This window comes from Littorina saxatilis, linkage group LG11, assembly GCF_037325665.1.
Source record: "Littorina saxatilis isolate snail1 linkage group LG11, US_GU_Lsax_2.0, whole genome shotgun sequence".
Classification (NCBI taxonomy): Eukaryota; Metazoa; Mollusca; class Gastropoda; order Littorinimorpha; family Littorinidae; genus Littorina; species Littorina saxatilis.
In genome coordinates, this window is record NC_090255.1 from 4,974,707 (window position 1) to 4,992,226 (window position 17,520).

At 48.6% G+C, this 17,520-nt stretch overlaps 1 long non-coding RNA gene across 1 annotated transcript; it reads right to left on the reverse strand.

Annotated features, from left to right (window-relative positions):
• Positions 1-5,145: 5,145 nt before the first annotated feature.
• Positions 5,146-9,151, reverse strand: LOC138979461 (uncharacterized). The gene is made up of 3 exons (XR_011460042.1): positions 8,897-9,151; positions 7,412-7,517; positions 5,146-6,738 (listed from the first exon to the last, which is right to left on the reverse strand). It is a non-coding gene; the product is annotated as an uncharacterized lncRNA (long non-coding RNA).
• Between the last annotated feature and the right edge of the window lie 8,369 nt (positions 9,152-17,520).

The window sequence follows — 17,520 nt, forward strand, 5'->3', positions numbered from 1 at the left end:
ATTAAAAAAATAAAAAGTCCATGGGACTAGAAAAGGTCTCTGCAGATATTTTAATGTAGACAGAATGTTCTTTCTCCCTCACAATATCAAAAACCTCGAATAACTTTGACCATAAGGAGGCAATACCCCTAAGGACCGCCTTCAGGGTTGTCCACGCCTAATGTTGCTCTGATGAGATCTGGTCACAAGTTGATCTCGTTCAGCTAGAACTTGCCGAGCTTTTAGCGCCTGGATGGCAAGTTTGGGTCCCTTCCTTACGTCTAAGCCAGCTCTCAGCCTAGGGGCGGACATAGGCCTTTGTTGTCCGAGAGATACAGCTTGTTGCGATCTTTGCCGCTGAACATCGTTAGGTTCCGTTTTTGATTCCAAGAGAGTCAGTCTTTGGGCGGAGGGTGGCCTCCCTTCTCTTCTGAGAGAAGAAGCCTGTGGGTATCTTTGCGACTGAACATCGTTAGGTCTCGATTTTGATCCCGAGAGAGTCAGTCTTGAGGCGGAGGGTGGGCTCCCTTCTCTTCCGAGAGATGCAGTATGTGGGTGTCTTTGCAGCGGAACACCTTTATGGCTGGAGTCCAAGAGTGTCAGTCCTCCTCTAGGTGCGGCCGAACAAGGTCTTTCTCTTCCGATAGAAGCATCATCATCTCTCAGTCTGGATATTCCACCATCGACCTCCCATCGAAGATTTCTAAAAAATCTTTCATCTCTTTCTTCAAGTTCTTGGACGCGTTGGTTGATTTGTGCTGATATATTGCGAGGCGTTTTCAAAGATCTTCCCTGAATTTGCTGCAGAAGGTCACTGTACGCGATTTTACTTGTCATCTGCTTGGGGTGACGTTCCGGCGTGGTTGCTCGCTGTGAACGGTACACGGTGGAATACGATCTGGAAACTCTGAGGTTGGAGAATTTCGTAGGGGAGTCCATCATCCTTGGTAAGATTATTGGTTCGTAGACTGGGAAATCGGACACATCCTCTGCGGTCTTTTTGATTGGCTGACGACACATGGGACAAGGAAACTGCCCTGATTGGCTGCTGGAATCAGCGAGAGTTTTCAGGCAGTCCAGGCAAAAACAATGTCTGTTTCCACAGGGGGTCATTCTTAGCTGCGACTCTTTGTAACATACTGGGCATTCATGGCTGCTTGACGTCATTCTGACACTGATTCTCGCCGTTAAAATGACGTCACTGAAAGTCCATTACATTTTTCGCCAGATTTCAAGTTCCGCTTTGTACAAGTGACGTTTCTTTGAGCGTTCCTCGCTTGTTCAGTCACATCATACTCTTTGATCAAACTGAACATGAATCTGACGTCAGCAGCGTCAACACTGATTTTGACCTTTGCACTCAGCGTTAAAGGACGTCACAATTAAGCGTCATCGAAGGTTGACAGTGACGCCTGTGGCCGTCGTTTGACGTCGTTGAAGTTTACTCAAACTCTGATTGCGAGATGTTCACGTAGCTGTTTCTTCTGGTCGAACCAAAGGAGTGGCTCAGAGTGGTTCAGACAGAAAGGAAAGTCGTTCCAAATTCACTCATGTTTTCATGTAGTGTGTAAGACCTGCGAGACATTAAACAAAAAGTGGTTCTTAGTTATAGCTGTCTCTCTCTGTGTCTGTACGTCTCTCTCTCTCTCTCTCTCTCTCTCTCTCTCTCTCAGTCTCTCTCTCTCTCTCTCTGAGGCTCTCTCTCTCTCTCTCTCACACACACATACACCGACACGCACACACACCCACATATACACACACTTACACACACACACAAACACACACACACACACAATCAATCAATCAATCAATGAGGCTTATATCGCGCATATTCCGTGGGTACAGTTCTAGACGCTCTGCAGTGATGCCGTGTGAGATGAAATTTTATACGGCCAGTAGATTGCAGCCATGTCGGCGCATATTTACCTTTCACGGCCTTATTCCAAGTCACACGGGTATGGTAGACAATTATTAACACACACAGACAGACAGACAGACAGACACACACACACACACCATGAGCGACAACTGATTCACTGAGTTTAGAAATTGGAACATTAAATAATAAGAGTGTTAGCCGGCACCCTTTGCAATAAAAATCGAAACACTCACCGAATTCTGTTCTCCCATGGCACTTAATTTCAGATGCGTTGCATTCACTCCATGAAAAAGTACGTCAACGCAGCAGATAATTCACACTCTCGGAGTATGTTTCTCAAGTTAATACAGTACAAGGAGCTCAAACACAACTTTCCGTCCTTGTCAATGCCCAAGACTTGAGACCAAAGAGCTTAAAATAGAGTCTACACCATAAAATCTTTGTTAAAGACCAGACATGCTTATCGAATGGACTTGCCTCATGGCCTATTATCACGTTGAAGCACTGTCACAATTAAAGGCTTCACAGCCTGCCGTTTACGCTTTGTGGGGCATGCAAGAGAGAGAAAGAACGAACGCCGGAACGAACGAATGGTTTATTTGCTCACGGTTTGGCCGTCGGCCCATTGCAAAGCGAACAGTGGGGCAAGGAAGGGGAGGAGGGGGGTGTGGGTCACAAACGAAACCGAGCGAGAAAACCCATGTCCGAAACATTATTTAAGTTTTTTTCATGCTAGAGAGAGAGACAGAGAGACAGAGAGAGAGACAGACACACACACACACACACAGATACACACACACACTCACACACATACACACACGCATACACACACACACACACACATACACACGCATACACACACACACATACACACACACACACATACATACACACACACACACACATACGGACAGCCTGGCAGATAGAGAAAACACAGAGAGAGAGAGCATGCTAGTGAGAGAGACTGATAGGCAGACAGCCTGAGAGAGAGAGAGAGAGCATGCTAGTGAGAGAGACTGATAGGCAGACAGAGAGAGAGAGAGAGAGCATGCTAGTGAGAGAGACTGATAGGCAGACAGACAGACAGACAGAGAGAGAGAGAGGGAGACAGAGAACAAACAAAAAACCCACAAGGACAATCTTTCTGTATCGCTTATCGCTTTGGTGCTGACAAAATACGAGAATGATCTGTCTTTGGGTCGTGACAAGTCTTTCTTTTTCTTTATTTATTTGGTGTTTAACGTCGTTTTCAACCACGAAGGTTATATCGCGACGGGGGAAGGGGGGAGATGGGATAGAGCCACTTGTCAAGCGCTTAGAACTGTACCCACGGAATACGTGCTATATAAGCTTCATATTGATTGATTGATTGATTGTCAATTGTTTCTTGTTCACAAAAGCACTAATCAAAAATTTGCTCCAGGGGCTTGTAACGTTGTACAATATAATTATATGACCTTACTGGGAGAATTCAAGTTTCCAGTACAAAGGACTTAACATTTCTTACATACTGCTTGACTAAAATCTTTACAAAAATTGACTATATTCTATACAAGAAACACTTAACAAGGGTAAAAGGAGAAACAGAATCCGTTAGTCGCCTCTTACGACATGCTGGGGAGCATCGTGTAAATTCTTTCTCGTCCCAACCAATATGGGACTCCCCCTAACCCGCGGGGGGTTGACAAGTCTTAGTGTGTCCACGTCGCTGTAGAGACAGTGCAAGGGGACACATCCACACTTACAGATCACCAGGAAGTTTCTCATTACTGACCCGACAGTTTGATCAAGTTAGCGAGGGATCGTTATAGAACATAGATAAGGTAGATTAACCCCGTTTTTCCCTGCCGACACTTGAATAATTTTTAAGGTTTTAAGCTTTCAGGTTCCATTGATGATTTTAGAATGTATGGTGTTGCATTGTATTTCTATATGAACAGTTTCTGGGAGAGAGAGAGAGTGAGAGAGAGAGAGGGAGAGAGAGAGAGAGAGAGAGAGAGAGAGAGAGAGAGCACCCATTGCACCTCGGTTCGACCGAAGCTAAGTTAAGAATAAATTCCTGTTGGGCAGCGGGATAAAGTATTCCCTCATACCTCGGAGATATACCTTCAGTCGCTCGCAGCGACGTCACGTGACATTTTAGATGGTGGAAAGAATGCTGTCGCTTATCGGCACTGGGTGCAGTGCCTTTGTAGTGCACTTGCACTAGAACGGCACTGGGTCCAGTATCCGCTCCGGCGTCGAAGCATTTTCCACTAAAAAGTGCACAAAATTTGACCTATTTCGTCGCCTATAGGGGACGGAAAGAATGTCATTTCAATGGTGTGATAACACTCTTTCCGTCACGTGACGTCGCTGCGAGCGAGTGAAGGTATCTCTCCGAGGTATGAGGGAATACTTTAACCCGCTGCACAACAGCAATTTATTCTTAACTTAGCTTCGGTCGAACCGAGGTGCAATACCTCGAGAGAGAGAGAGAGAGAGAGAGAGAGAGAGAGAGAGAGAGAGAGAGAGAGAGAGAGAGAGAGAGAGAGAGAGAGAGAGAGAGAGAGAGAGAGAGAGAGAGAGCGCGCGCGAGAGAGAGAGAGTTAGTTAGTTAGCTGTTGCTTTTCGGGTCCAGCGGACCATAATAGGCCAAATCAGGACCCCTGAGAGAGAGAGAGCGAGAGAGAGAGAGAGAGAGAGAGAGAGAGAGAGAGAGAGAGAGAGAGAGAGAGAGAGAGAGTGGGTGTACGGTTGTGTGTGTGTGTGTGTGTGTGTGTGTGTGTGTGTGTGTGTGTGTGTACATATTATTATTGTCTTTGTCTAAAGGACTTTCAAAACGTCAAAGCATTTGTGTACAGAAAGCATTTTGTGAAAATAGTAAACGCCAACCAGCACAGAAACAAGCAAACAACATTCCACTAAGAATGATTTTGTTCGAAAACGTTCAATGTATTTATGTTTACCGTAACCTTGTCGACTCTACACACACACACACACACACACACACACACACACACACACACACACACACACACACACACACACAAATATATATACACACACACACACACACACACACTGACACACATACACACACACACACTGACACACACACACACACACACTGACACTAACACACAAACATACACACACACACACACACACACACACACACACACACACACACACTGCCTTTAAAGAAAAATGATTTTAGGCCCGCTTAAACAGACAAACAGAACGACACAACTCGCTCGCACACACACACACACACACATACACACACACATGCGCGCGCACGCACGCACGCACGCACGCACACACACACACACACACACACACACATTCACACACATAAACAAAGACAACATTTCTTATGCTTGCTTCTTTCCGAAACCTTTGCTGTCATTTCGGCAGAATTGTCCAACTGTTTCACGGCGAGGGGGAAAAAGTGACTGCAAGGGCTGCCAAAAAATGTCGAAACCTTTATGGCGATTTCCGAAAAAAACAATAAAAATAATATAGCGGCCATAATCAATGCATGATGAATTTGAAAATGGCCATGACCTACAAAATGGCCATAACGGTTTCAAAATTGAAGTGCACTTCGAGGCCGATGTCTGCTCTTAAATCGTAGGTCAGTTTTTAACATCAAAAACAACGGAAACGACACGTTCGAACCGCTCGCTAGTGGTTGGCCAACAGAGTCACGTGTAGCTTGCCTCAGTGTTGCCAAGGAAAAACAAAGAAAAGCAACTCTCATACAACCCATAAACACTTGACAGAGTTATTTCCAAACATCGTGTTTTGGGACATGTTTTGTTAATACACTTCTGTGGTTGGATGTTTAGAAATTAAGGCTGTGCTTGCGATGGCCACGCCCACTGTTTTACGTCCAGGAATTCTTGCTGTTGCAAGCGGATAGCTAGCTGCTCGTCTTCGCCAATTGGCTGTGGAGTTCTTGACGTCTCTGCGTATCTAGATCCCACTCTCGAACCGAGACGAGATCTTGTTGTTCTATGGGCAGAGCGAAGCTCTTCTCTTGCGTGAGGAGGATTAAATCTACTGCTTCCAGAACTTGTATTTTGATACTCCTCCCGCGGAAGATTCCGGCGATTGAAACTGTCAGCTCTTTCTTCCAGTTCTTGCGCGCGCTGCCTGGTCTCCTGCGGGATATTTCGCGAGTCTGTTCTGCTCTTCGGCCGTGAGATGAGACGGTTGTTCTCCATGGTTTCGCCTGTCACATGCTCGGACTGAACTGCCGCTCGAGGTGGACGGTAAACGGTGCAAGAAGATCTCGCCTTGATGTCTAGATCTATTAGTTTTGTGTTGGGCGATAGTTTGTGGATAGGAAAACTGGACACACCTTTTAGAGTGTAGGTGATTGGTTGGCGACAGATGGGGCAAGGAAGCTGTCCCACCTCTCTGAACCCAGCGAGGGTGTGAAGGCAGTCTACGCAGAAGCAGTGTCGGTTTCCGCAAGGTACCACGCGGAGCTGGCACTCTTTCAAACACACGGGGCAATCCTGGCTTGTTGACGTCATTCTGACGTAAATTCTGACGTCAGCAGCGACAGTCTACGCAGATTCTGTTTGTCTGACTGACGTCACAAGTCTCCTAGTTGCGAAACACACTTGCACATGCTTCTTGGGCATTCTTGTCCTATTGACGTCATTCTAACGTATATCTGACGCCACAAGCATACATCTTAATTGTCTTGTTCTCATGACGCCAAATGTCACCCCTAGTCCTCTTGTAAGGTAGCCTCATATATGATGATCATCAGTGAAGTCTATTTGTGATCTTTGATACACGTTCGAATCAAGCGGGAAAAATGAGTTCGGAACTACTCACGTCGTTTGGAGCTTACGTGAAGCGTAAACAAATTAAAAAGATATCTGCAAGGCGAAAAAACACAAATTATATCACCCCACCTCTCTCTCTCTCTCTCTCTCTCTCTCTCTCTCTCTCTCTCTCTCTCTCTCTCTCTCTCTCTCTCTCTCTCTCTCTCTCTTTCTTTCTCTCTCTCGTCTCTTTCACACACACACACACACACACACACACACACACACACACACACACACACACACACACACACACACACACGCACACACACACACACATACATACACGCGCGCGCGCCTACGCACGCACTATGATAACACACACACACACACACACACACACACACACTAACACACACACATTAACACACACACACTAGGGGTGACATGTGGCGTCACGAGGACCTCATTCACTCACTCACACACATAATTCATAAGCGACACTCACTAAGTTGAGCGTAAAATACATAGAGACTGCAACACTGTTTGCTGTTGTTGTTTTTTTCTTTTTTTCTACAAATATTGAAATGCGAGCCAAAGAATGAAGGTTTTTCTCGGTGACTTTGTCATTACGAGCAGTAGAAAATTACTTCTGAGGACAAAGCAAGACTATAGTTTGACCCGACCTCATTTACATAATATACACACTTGTGAAGAGATGGTTTATTTATCATGACAGGGGTTATCTCTCTCACCTATTATTTGAAAATGATGACGCAACACTCACCGAATTCTGTTGACATTTAGCGCTGAATGTCAGGTGCGTACGTTGTTCAGTTCTTCTTCACTTTCTAATGTCCGTCGATAAACCATAGCTCTTTGTGAATCTGTTTCTGAAGTTATCATAATTATGTTATGAATGAAAAATAACGAATAATTCAATTTAAATGATCATGTTAAGAGATGAATTTCCTCCACAGCTCTCCTTACCTGGTTAAAACAAAATGCATTTTTATGTTTTTTGTAGCGTTTTCCTGCATTCATGACTCGCTTGACCCCTACCCTGTATAACACAGTTTATAAAAAGTCGCGTAAGGCGAAATTACTACATTTAGTCAAGCTGTGGAACTCACAGAATAAAACTGAACGTAGTCCGCCGCTAGTGCAAAAGGCAGTGAAAGTGACGAGCCTGTTTGGCGTGGTAGCGGTTGCGCTGTGCTTCATAGCACGCTTTACTGTACCTCTCTTCGTTTTAAGTTTCTGAACGTGTTTTTAATCCAAACATATCATATCTATATGTTTTTGGAATCAGGAACCGACAAGGAATAAGATGAAAGTATTTTTAAATCGATTCCGGAAATTTATTTTTGATCATAATTTTATTTTTAATTTTCAGAGCTTGTTTTTAATCCAAATATAACATATCATGATAAACATGATAAAGAATAAGATGAACGTACATTTGGATCGTTTAATAAATTTATTTTTTATTTTTACAATTTTCAGATTTTTAATGACCAAAGTCATCAATTAATTTTTAAGCCACCAAGCTGAAATGCAATACCGAAGTCCGGCCTTTGTCAAAGATTGCTTGGCCAAAATTTCAATCAATTTGATTGAAAAATGAGGGTGTGACAGTGCCGCCTCAACTTTTACAAAAAGCCGGATATGACGTCATCAAAGACATTTATCGAAAAAAAGAAAAAAACGTCCGGGGATATCATTCCCAGGAACTCTCATGGAAAATGTCATAAAGATTGGTCCAGTAGTTTAGTCTGAATCGCTCTACACACACACACACGCACAGACACACACACACACACACGCACAGACAGACACACACACACACACACATACACCACACCCTCGTCTCGATTCCCCCCTCTACGTCAAAACATTTAGTCAAAACTTGACTAAATGTAAAAAGGTAAACAAGAAACAAAAGGATGAGATAATAATGCACTAATCGTACAGCCAGTAAAATATCCTCCACAAATCTGTCTTCCTTTTGGATGTACCTTATCTGGTTAATATTTTACGACCATGAAAATGACGAAAAATCACTTGCAACAGTGGGCGCGAATGAGTTGCGTTTCTTTCGCCGGGTACTGTACTTTGCAGTCAGCCAAGCCACTCGAACCTTTTGGCATACATGGACATGCTCAACCCAAACCGTCAAAACATGCCCGAGACTTCTCAACAAAAAGCTTGAAATAAAGTATACATCAGAGTCTAAGAATGTTTTAAAGGAGTGTTGATTAAGAGGACCTACCTCACGGTCTGATATGCTTTTGTTCAGCCAAAACACAGGGAGAGTTCATGGCTCGTCTCTCACTTCGGATTTGACACGATACATGAGATGTCTTTCGAGTAACTTTCAAAGCTGTGATCAGTGTATGCGTGTGTGCACGTCGCTGTAGAGACAGTGTAAGGATATTACAGCTACACTTTACGCCGCACCAGGAAGTTTCTCATTACTGACCCTGAATTGACGTGACCCTAAAGTTTGATCTTTTTCTCGAACAGTGGAAAAAAGGGCAAGAAGATATTGGCGTATACCGCAACCCGGTCAACACTACTTTCTTCCTTCATACACACACACAACACACACACACACACACACCACACACACACAACACACACACACACACACTGCACACCGTACACTGCACACACACACACACGAGCGCGCGCGCGTGACACACACACTGCACGCACACACACACACCACACACTGCACGCACACACACACACACCGTCACACACACACTGCACACACACACACACACTGCACGCACACACACACACACTGCACGCGCACACACACACACCGGGCACACACACACACACACTGCACATACACACACACACTGCACGCACACACACACACACACTGCACGCACGCACACACACACGCACACACACTGCACGCACACACACACACCACACACACACTGCACGCACGCACACACACACACACACACACATACGAGCGCGCGCGCGTGACACACACACTGCATCTACACATTCAGTACCACACACACGCACGCACACACACACACACACACACACACGTGACACGCACACTGCACGCGCGCACACACGCGCACACACGCGCACACACTGCACACACACATACGCACACACAGACACACACGCACACACACACACACTGCACACACACACACACTGATTAACACAGCCGGTTAATGGTTAATCACGCCTCAGCGTTCTTGTTTCTTCTTCATTTATTGGTGTGTGTGTGTGTGTGTGTGTGTTTGTCCCACTGTATTTCTCTGACATTGTTGTATCATTTTTTTTCTCCTGAAAATGTGATGACATTTTATCTTGCAAAGGGGTGTATGCCTAGCAAACGCCCCCCTACTTTTAGCCGAAATCTGTGCGGAGGGGGGGTGGGCGTTTTCTGGGGATTTTACGGTAGTGTTATCATGCTGAATATGGCTGTTATCAAAACTAGGAGATCGTGATACCAATGCAGGCCAGCGGCTACCCCTCTCTCCCTAGGAGAGCGGCTTTAGTTCAAAGGATCAAAGACTAGTCAGCACATGGACACAGACGGCTAGGCGCGCTTAGGATCTACCGGTGACTGGACATAATTATGTATCTCAAAATTTAACAGATAATCGAAAATTTTATTGTAAATTTTCATTTAATAAATATACCTACCCGAATCACATGTAGCAGTTGACTCAGTCTAAAGTGCTAGGTCTGAAAAGGCTACCCGTCTAAGGGGAGCAACCCCAACTAAAAAAGTGTAAACGTAGCTATGGTAATGACGACGCACCCAGGGAGTTACCTCCCCTCCTGCGTACTACGTCACTACTGCTACTGACCACGTGACCCCTATCATTCGACTCGAAGAATAAAATCTCCAAATCATAAGCGGGGTAGGTGGGAGGGACTACGATATGTGATTCGGGTAGGTATATTTATTAAATGAAAATTTACAATAAAATTTTCGATTAAATTACATATTCCTACTCCGAATCACATGTAGCAGATTGAAACAACAAGGCGGTGGGCAAGAAAAAAGTTCAAACTCACTCTCAAATCCTTGTCAAGAGCTGACCCCCTGCCACCATGGCAGGCAAAGCTCTAGATCCATCCTGGCGAAGAGCCGAGATGTCACGCAGGTAAAAATTCAAGAAGACATCCTCGGAACGCCAGTATGCGGTGTGTAGCACCTCCTCCAGTCTTCTTGATCGTAACACGGCCAAGGAGGAAGCCCAAGCTCGCGTCTCGTGAGCCCGAGCTGATTCCAGAGGAAGGACAGGCTGTGTCCCCCCTTCATTGCGGCGGCTCCACTCGTAAGCATGCTTAATGAGCGCCGACACCCACCGGGCCAGAGTCGTCTTAGTGATATCCTTATGTCTCTCCGTATTGAGAGAAATAAACAAAAGCTTTTGAGCTGCGGATCTAAGAGACTGAGCACGAGCAAGGTAGATGTGAAGGGCTCTAACAGGGCAATTTACTAAGTCTGGGTCATTCGGAGCCAGAATAGTGGACAACGGCCTGACATGAACCAAAGGCGAAGCTCGCTCGGGAGCCTGGTTTTTCGCAAGAAACTCAGGCCGAAACCGCAAGGTAACGGACCCATCTGATTCAAAGGAAATGTCGTCCGAATTACCGGAAAGAGCGTGGATCTCACTGCCCCTTCTTGCCGATGCTAGCAGCAAAAGGAAAAGGGACTTGCGTGTAAGGTTCGCAAAACTGGCATCTCTGAGAGGTTCGAAATCCGCTGAACGCAGAAACTCCATGACCAATAAGAGATCCCACTTAGGAACGGGCGTACGGGACTTGACGTCAGAAAGGGAAGCGCCCTTGATGACTCCCGCGATCACGCCACTAACATCTATAGAGCGACCTATCTGGCGTAGGGTCGCCGAGATGGCCGATCTTCTTACTTTCAACGAGGCAGCGGAAGCTCCCTGAGAGGACATGAAAGCAAGATGGTTCGCCACGTGCATCGTGCGGGGCGCCGTAGCATCCAGCCGATGCTCGTGACACCAGGTAACCCAGGCCCTCCAATGTGACTCATAAACGGACGAGGTAGATGCTCTGTGCGAGCGTCCTACCAGGTCCATGGTCAGATCTGATGCCCCTTTGCGCCTCAGAGAAGACCGCACAACCTCCACGCGTGAAGATTCAGCATCTGAGGCTCTGCGTGGAGGCTGCCGGTGTGAGGCTGAACCAGTTCTCCTCGCGTGAGAGCGAGAGGAATGGGAGGGCCCTGGGCGAGTCTCAGCAGGTCCGGGAACCACGGCTGAGACGGCCAAAGAGGAGCGATCAGCAGGAGGGACGGGCCCTCCTGCTCCGCCTTCCTGAGAACTCGCGTGAGCAACTGGAATGGCGGGAACGCGTAAGCCTCCAGGCCGGACCAGGAAATGTCCATCGCGTTCGTCTCCCACGCCTCGGGATCCGGGAATGGTGAGACGAACACTGGTAGTCTCTTCGAGAACCTGGTGGCAAAAAGGTCCACCTGAGGTTTCTGCACAAGAGACCAGAGACGATCCAGCGCTCCGTGAGTGATGGTCCACTCTGTTTGAAGCACTCTGTCGGAGCGGCTGAGCGCGTCCGCCAGAGTGTTCAAGCTTCCGGGCAGGTACCTGGCCGAAAGCCTGATTTGATGCTCTGAACACCAAATCAGGATCTCGCAGGCCCTGGCCGAAAGCGACGGAGACCGCGACCCTCCCTGCTTGTTGATGTAAGCTGCCACTGTCGTGTTGTCTGTAAACAGACGAACATGCTTGGCCTGAAGGGAGGGCCGGAACTTGTCCAGAGCTAGAGCCACGGCTTCTAGCTCCAGCAAGTTGATGTGCTGCATCCTCTGATCTGCCGACCACAGACCTGACGCAGTCAGCTGGTCTGTGTGAGCCCCCCACCCCACCAAGGACGCGTCCGTGAACAGGTCCAAGTCTGGGGCAGGAAGGGCTATCGGCACGCCCCTGCACACCCACTCCGTGTCCAGCCACGGAAGGGTAGCGGATTGGAACCATCCCCGGAGAGGGATGAGGGCATTCCAATCCACCGTGGGAGAGTCCACGAACGGCTTCAGCGCCAGCTGAAAGGGACGTTTGTGGACCCTCCCCAAGGGGACCAGGAGAGCCATGGACTCCATCTGCCCTAAGATGGAGGCCAAAGTCCGCAGGGAGGCCCTCGGGAGAGGCAAAGTGGAGCGTATGCACGCCTGGAGCTTGTCCACCCTCTTCTGAGAGGGCTGAACAGTCCAAGCCACCGTGTCGAAAGACATTCCCAAGTAGGTGAACGTCTGACACGGCGTCAGCTCCGACTTTGATCGGTTGATCGAGAAGCCAAACAAGTTGGCCTCCCGAAGAACCGATTGGGTATCCTGCTCGCACCCCGCCTGACTCTGACTCAGGATGAGCCAATCGTCCAGGTAGGCACGTAGCCGGACACCCCGCGACCTCACCAGCGCGCAGACCTGTCTCACGACCATGGTGAAGACCCAAGGGGCGAGAGACAGGCCGAAAGGAAGGGCGCGAAACTGGTAAACCTGACTTGCCCACCGGAAACGAAGCCATTTCCGGTCGGCTGGATGCATAAGAATATGGAAGTATGCATCCGTCAGGTCGATGGAAGTCGCCCAATCTCCCGGGCGGAGAGAGTCCCTGACCGACGCTGGCGTCTCCATCTTGAACCTTATCTCCCTCAAAAAGGTATTGAGGAACGACAGGTCCAAGACAGGACGCCATGCCCCTGAGGCTTTGGGGACGGCGAAAAGCCGTCCGTAAAACCCAGGGGAACTGTGGTCGAGGACTTTCTCCACTGCGCCCTTCTGCACCAGGGAGTCTATTTCCGACCGAAGGACGGAAATGGCTTCCTGCGAGGAGGGAGGCCTGAACGCCGGCGGACGCCTGACCAGAGGTGCCTTGCCATCTTTCCAGAGAAGACGGAAGCCCGACCTCACGACCCCCACGATCCATTGACTCTGTACGGACACGAGCCAATGGGAAAGTGCCCTGGAAGGGCCCCCCGCCATCACCAGAGTGGAGGGCGGGGTGGGGGGGAGATCGGGAGCACTTCATTGGGGGTGAGGCTTGCTTCCAGAGCCGCCTCTCCCCCTGCCGGAAGACGGTCGTCTTCTCGAGCCCCGAGAAGAGGAACGTCCACGACCCTTGTCTGCCGGTTTGGGAGGGCCAGCAACCTTAGCCTGCTTAGGCTGAGAAGGCTGAGACTGCTTGGACTGCTTAAGGCTGTGCAGGGAAAAGTCAGAGAACTGCTGGTCCCTGTTAGCCTGAATTTCCTGTCTTCGGGCATCAAAAACGAGATGCCCAAAGAGGGAACCCTCCAAGACCGGTGAGGCACGCAAAGTGTCCTTGGTCGCCTGATCCGAAAACTGAGAGTGTGACAGGAAGAGATCCCGACGACACATAACAGAGTGCGCATAGTGCACCGCGGAAAGTCTCATCTGTTCTTCATTGACCCTCGCAAGAGCGGCCAACAAAGTGGAGACGTCATCCGCATCCTGATCCTCGCTGAGAGAGAACGGATTCAGTGAATCAGTGAGGGCACGAGAGAGAGCCCGAATGAGAGTCTCAGCAATGGAGGCAAGCTCCAGCTGCTGACGCCCTGCCTCTTCAGAAGCAATGAGAGTGTTCTCAGAAAAGAGCACGCCGTCATCCTTCTTGATAGGCTTGGCCAACAAGGCCAGCATCTCCGGAGGAACTGTCAAAGATGAACGCGGGAGAGCGAACGCATCCAACAAGTTCCTAGGAGACTTCTGCAAAACCAATCGCTTGTGAGACGACAGAGCGAATGCAGAAGCCTGAGAAGGCGAAGCCAACCACTGCTGAGCCAGCTCCGGAACTGAGCCGTGAGGCACGAGCAGCGGAACCGGAAGTGAAGGAATTCCGCTTCCGGAAGGAGATGGCTTGGCCAACACCTGAGAAAGCTGAAAAGCTATGGATGGAGACTCCAAAAACCGGAAGTATGAGTCATCCTCCTTCCCAGTGCGAAAGTCGGCCATCGCGGACGGTGCCGTCGAAGCGGCAGCCGAAGAGACCGAAGCCCCCTCCGCGAAATATCTCGAAGTGACCTCAGCAGCGGCCTCAAGGGCCACTTTGAGTCTCTCCGGATAGCCAACACGTGCAGCCTCGCTGGCGACGGACTGAATATCCGAAACATCCGGCGAAGGACCGAAGTCCACGTTGCTGGTAGAAGGGCGGTGAACACCGTAACCGGAAACCGGAAACCCGTCCACTCCAATACCATCCGAACTCATGCCCTGACTAGGGAAAGAGTAAGAGGACGGCATGCCCGCAGCCGCCGGAACCGGAACCGCAGTCGAAGCAACAACCGAAGACGGAAGCGCTGACTGCCCCGGCCAGGGCTGAGACACCTGCCCAAAGGGCTGGTGATGCCCCCCCGCGACTGCCACCTGAGAGGAAGCGGAAGCGGAAGAAGCAGCAGATCCGGTCTGAGCCGGAAAAGTATCAGACGCGACCGCGAAAAGCGGAAGCGCAGACACTGTGGACGGCGGCCGGAAGGCCGAATGCCCAGAGGGCCACGTCCGGTCAACCCCGGAAACGACCCCAGCGGGTGCGTACATCGGGGGACCTATGCTTCCGGCGAGTGCCGGAAGCGCAGCAGACGGAACCGGCTGGTCGACTCCGGAAACGACCCCAGCGGGTGCGTACGTCGGAGGACCTACGCTTCCGGCGAGTGCCGGAAGCGTCGAAGCCTGAACCAAATGCCGCCATTGCTCATCGACACGATGGTCTTCCGTGAAGCCAAAGTGAGAACGAACAGGGGTTTGCGGGTCGTGAACCCGCCGAAAAGGGCTGCTTCCCAGCAGGGAGCGTCCAGCGGCCTCACGAGGGCCTACGGACCAGCCCAACTTACTTGCGTCGCCAACCACAGCGGTAGAAGGCACAGAAGCAACCGCCTCGGTCAAGGACAGCGTCACAGCCGGAAGCGGAAAAGAAGCCATCGACGGGACAACGGAAGTCGGCGGCTGAGAACGCACCAACTCCTCTCTCACCAGCGTGCGAAGCTCGGGAACCAGCGAAGAAAGCAACGATGAAACCAGCGACGTCGAATCTGCAAGCGGCAGAGAAGACGAGCGAGAAACACAGGTACGCGTAGGTTGATTAGACTGCCCCACAACCGGCTGGTCATTCGGGGCAGAAATAGGGACCGTCATAACATTATTGTTAGCCGCGTCAGAAACCACAACCAAAATAGGCTTAGGGACAGAAGTGGAAGACTTGGGTTTAATTTTCCCTTTCACATCAGCCTTGCCGCGCTCGCGCTTTTTGTCTCCGTCAGACATGCTGACAACAAAATGGAGACACAAAATTCCAAAATGGCTACCACAAAATACGTGACCAACACGTGGCCGAAAATTTCGAGTAGCAACAGAAAATTACGTTCGATACAAGTAAAGGAACGAGCTCACCAACTACCAGTGCAGCGGGTGAAGAGACGGGTGTGGGTGCCGGTGGGTGTCTAAGCAAACACCAAACAGCGAACTTCCACTAGAGCCAAAAAAAATTCACGACCTGCTCCCTAGAAAGCTGAAGTGTCGAATGATAGGGGTCACGTGGTCAGTAGCAGTAGTGACGTAGTACGCAGGAGGGGAGGTAACTCCCTGGGTGCGTCGTCATTACCATAGCTACGTTTACACTTTTTTAGTTGGGGTTGCTCCCCTTAGACGGGTAGCCTTTTCAGACCTAGCACTTTAGACTGAGTCAACTGCTACATGTGATTCGGAGTAGGAATATGTAATTTAATGGCATTACACAAAACATAAAGCGATCGGCAACATGAACTACAAACACTAGACTGGACAATGACAAAAACTTTACTCTATAATTGGTGACTGGTCGCCCTGTCACAATTTCAATGCGACTCGCTGTAAGCTTATCTGCAATAGCACGTTATTGTGTACCTCTGAATCTAAACGCAACAAACGGCTGCGATCCACACGAACTAGAGCGGTAGCAGTTGCTTGTTCAGAGGAACGGGCGCCAAGCACAACCGTCGTCTGCTACGAAAAAGACGGTTTGTGTGACACGTTTCCTGGCTTTTCTTTTTTCAAACTTTCAAAACTTCGAATTGTACTGATCTTGTCTCGATGAAAAAAGAATTCTTTTATGATTTAAGAATGTTTGTGTAACAAGCTGTCAATTTATTATCTAGATTTCAAAAGTTAGTTCTAGCGCCAAAACGAGGCGCCTGATTTGCCGATCAGACGGTCCACGAAAATAAATTCTTTGAAAATTGCTCGCACTTTACGTTGGGCACCTAGGATGTTCTCAAGCGGTGAGTGTTTAAACGAAAGGGTGTTTGTACTGTGTGTATAAGCCTGACAGTATCTGTGATGGTTTACGGGAGGCTTACTGTGCCTTAAAGTTCATCGCGCACTGATTGCGGGCGTCTGCTCATTTTGTCCTGTCACATACAGATTGCTACGTTGTTTCCATTTCCGTGTACTGATCTTTTGAAGTCTGGTCAAAGACAGCTAGTCGTCAACCGGTCATCAAGTGGTAATCTTGAACTTAAGCGTGTTAAATTTATAGCTCATAATCCAGTGACATTCTTGACTTATTTTTGATACAAGTCCATGTAAGCAAGCCAAAGAACATTTGCCGTGAAATTAGTTGACGGATTGAGCTCCAAACTTAAGCATAATTAATTAATTTGGTTGTTCAATCGACCAAAATGCACCAAAAATGGCGTACGTTGTCAATCATGCGACATCATTTACACGAAAGAGTTGTCTCCCTTGTCCGCTCATACGGATAATTCCAAATGCATCGGAGTTCATTCCGTAACTTCAAAGGGATAGTAAAATGACTTGTTATGATTACAAGTGCAGGTTCTACAAATTTGAAGACTTAAATGTCTCTGAAT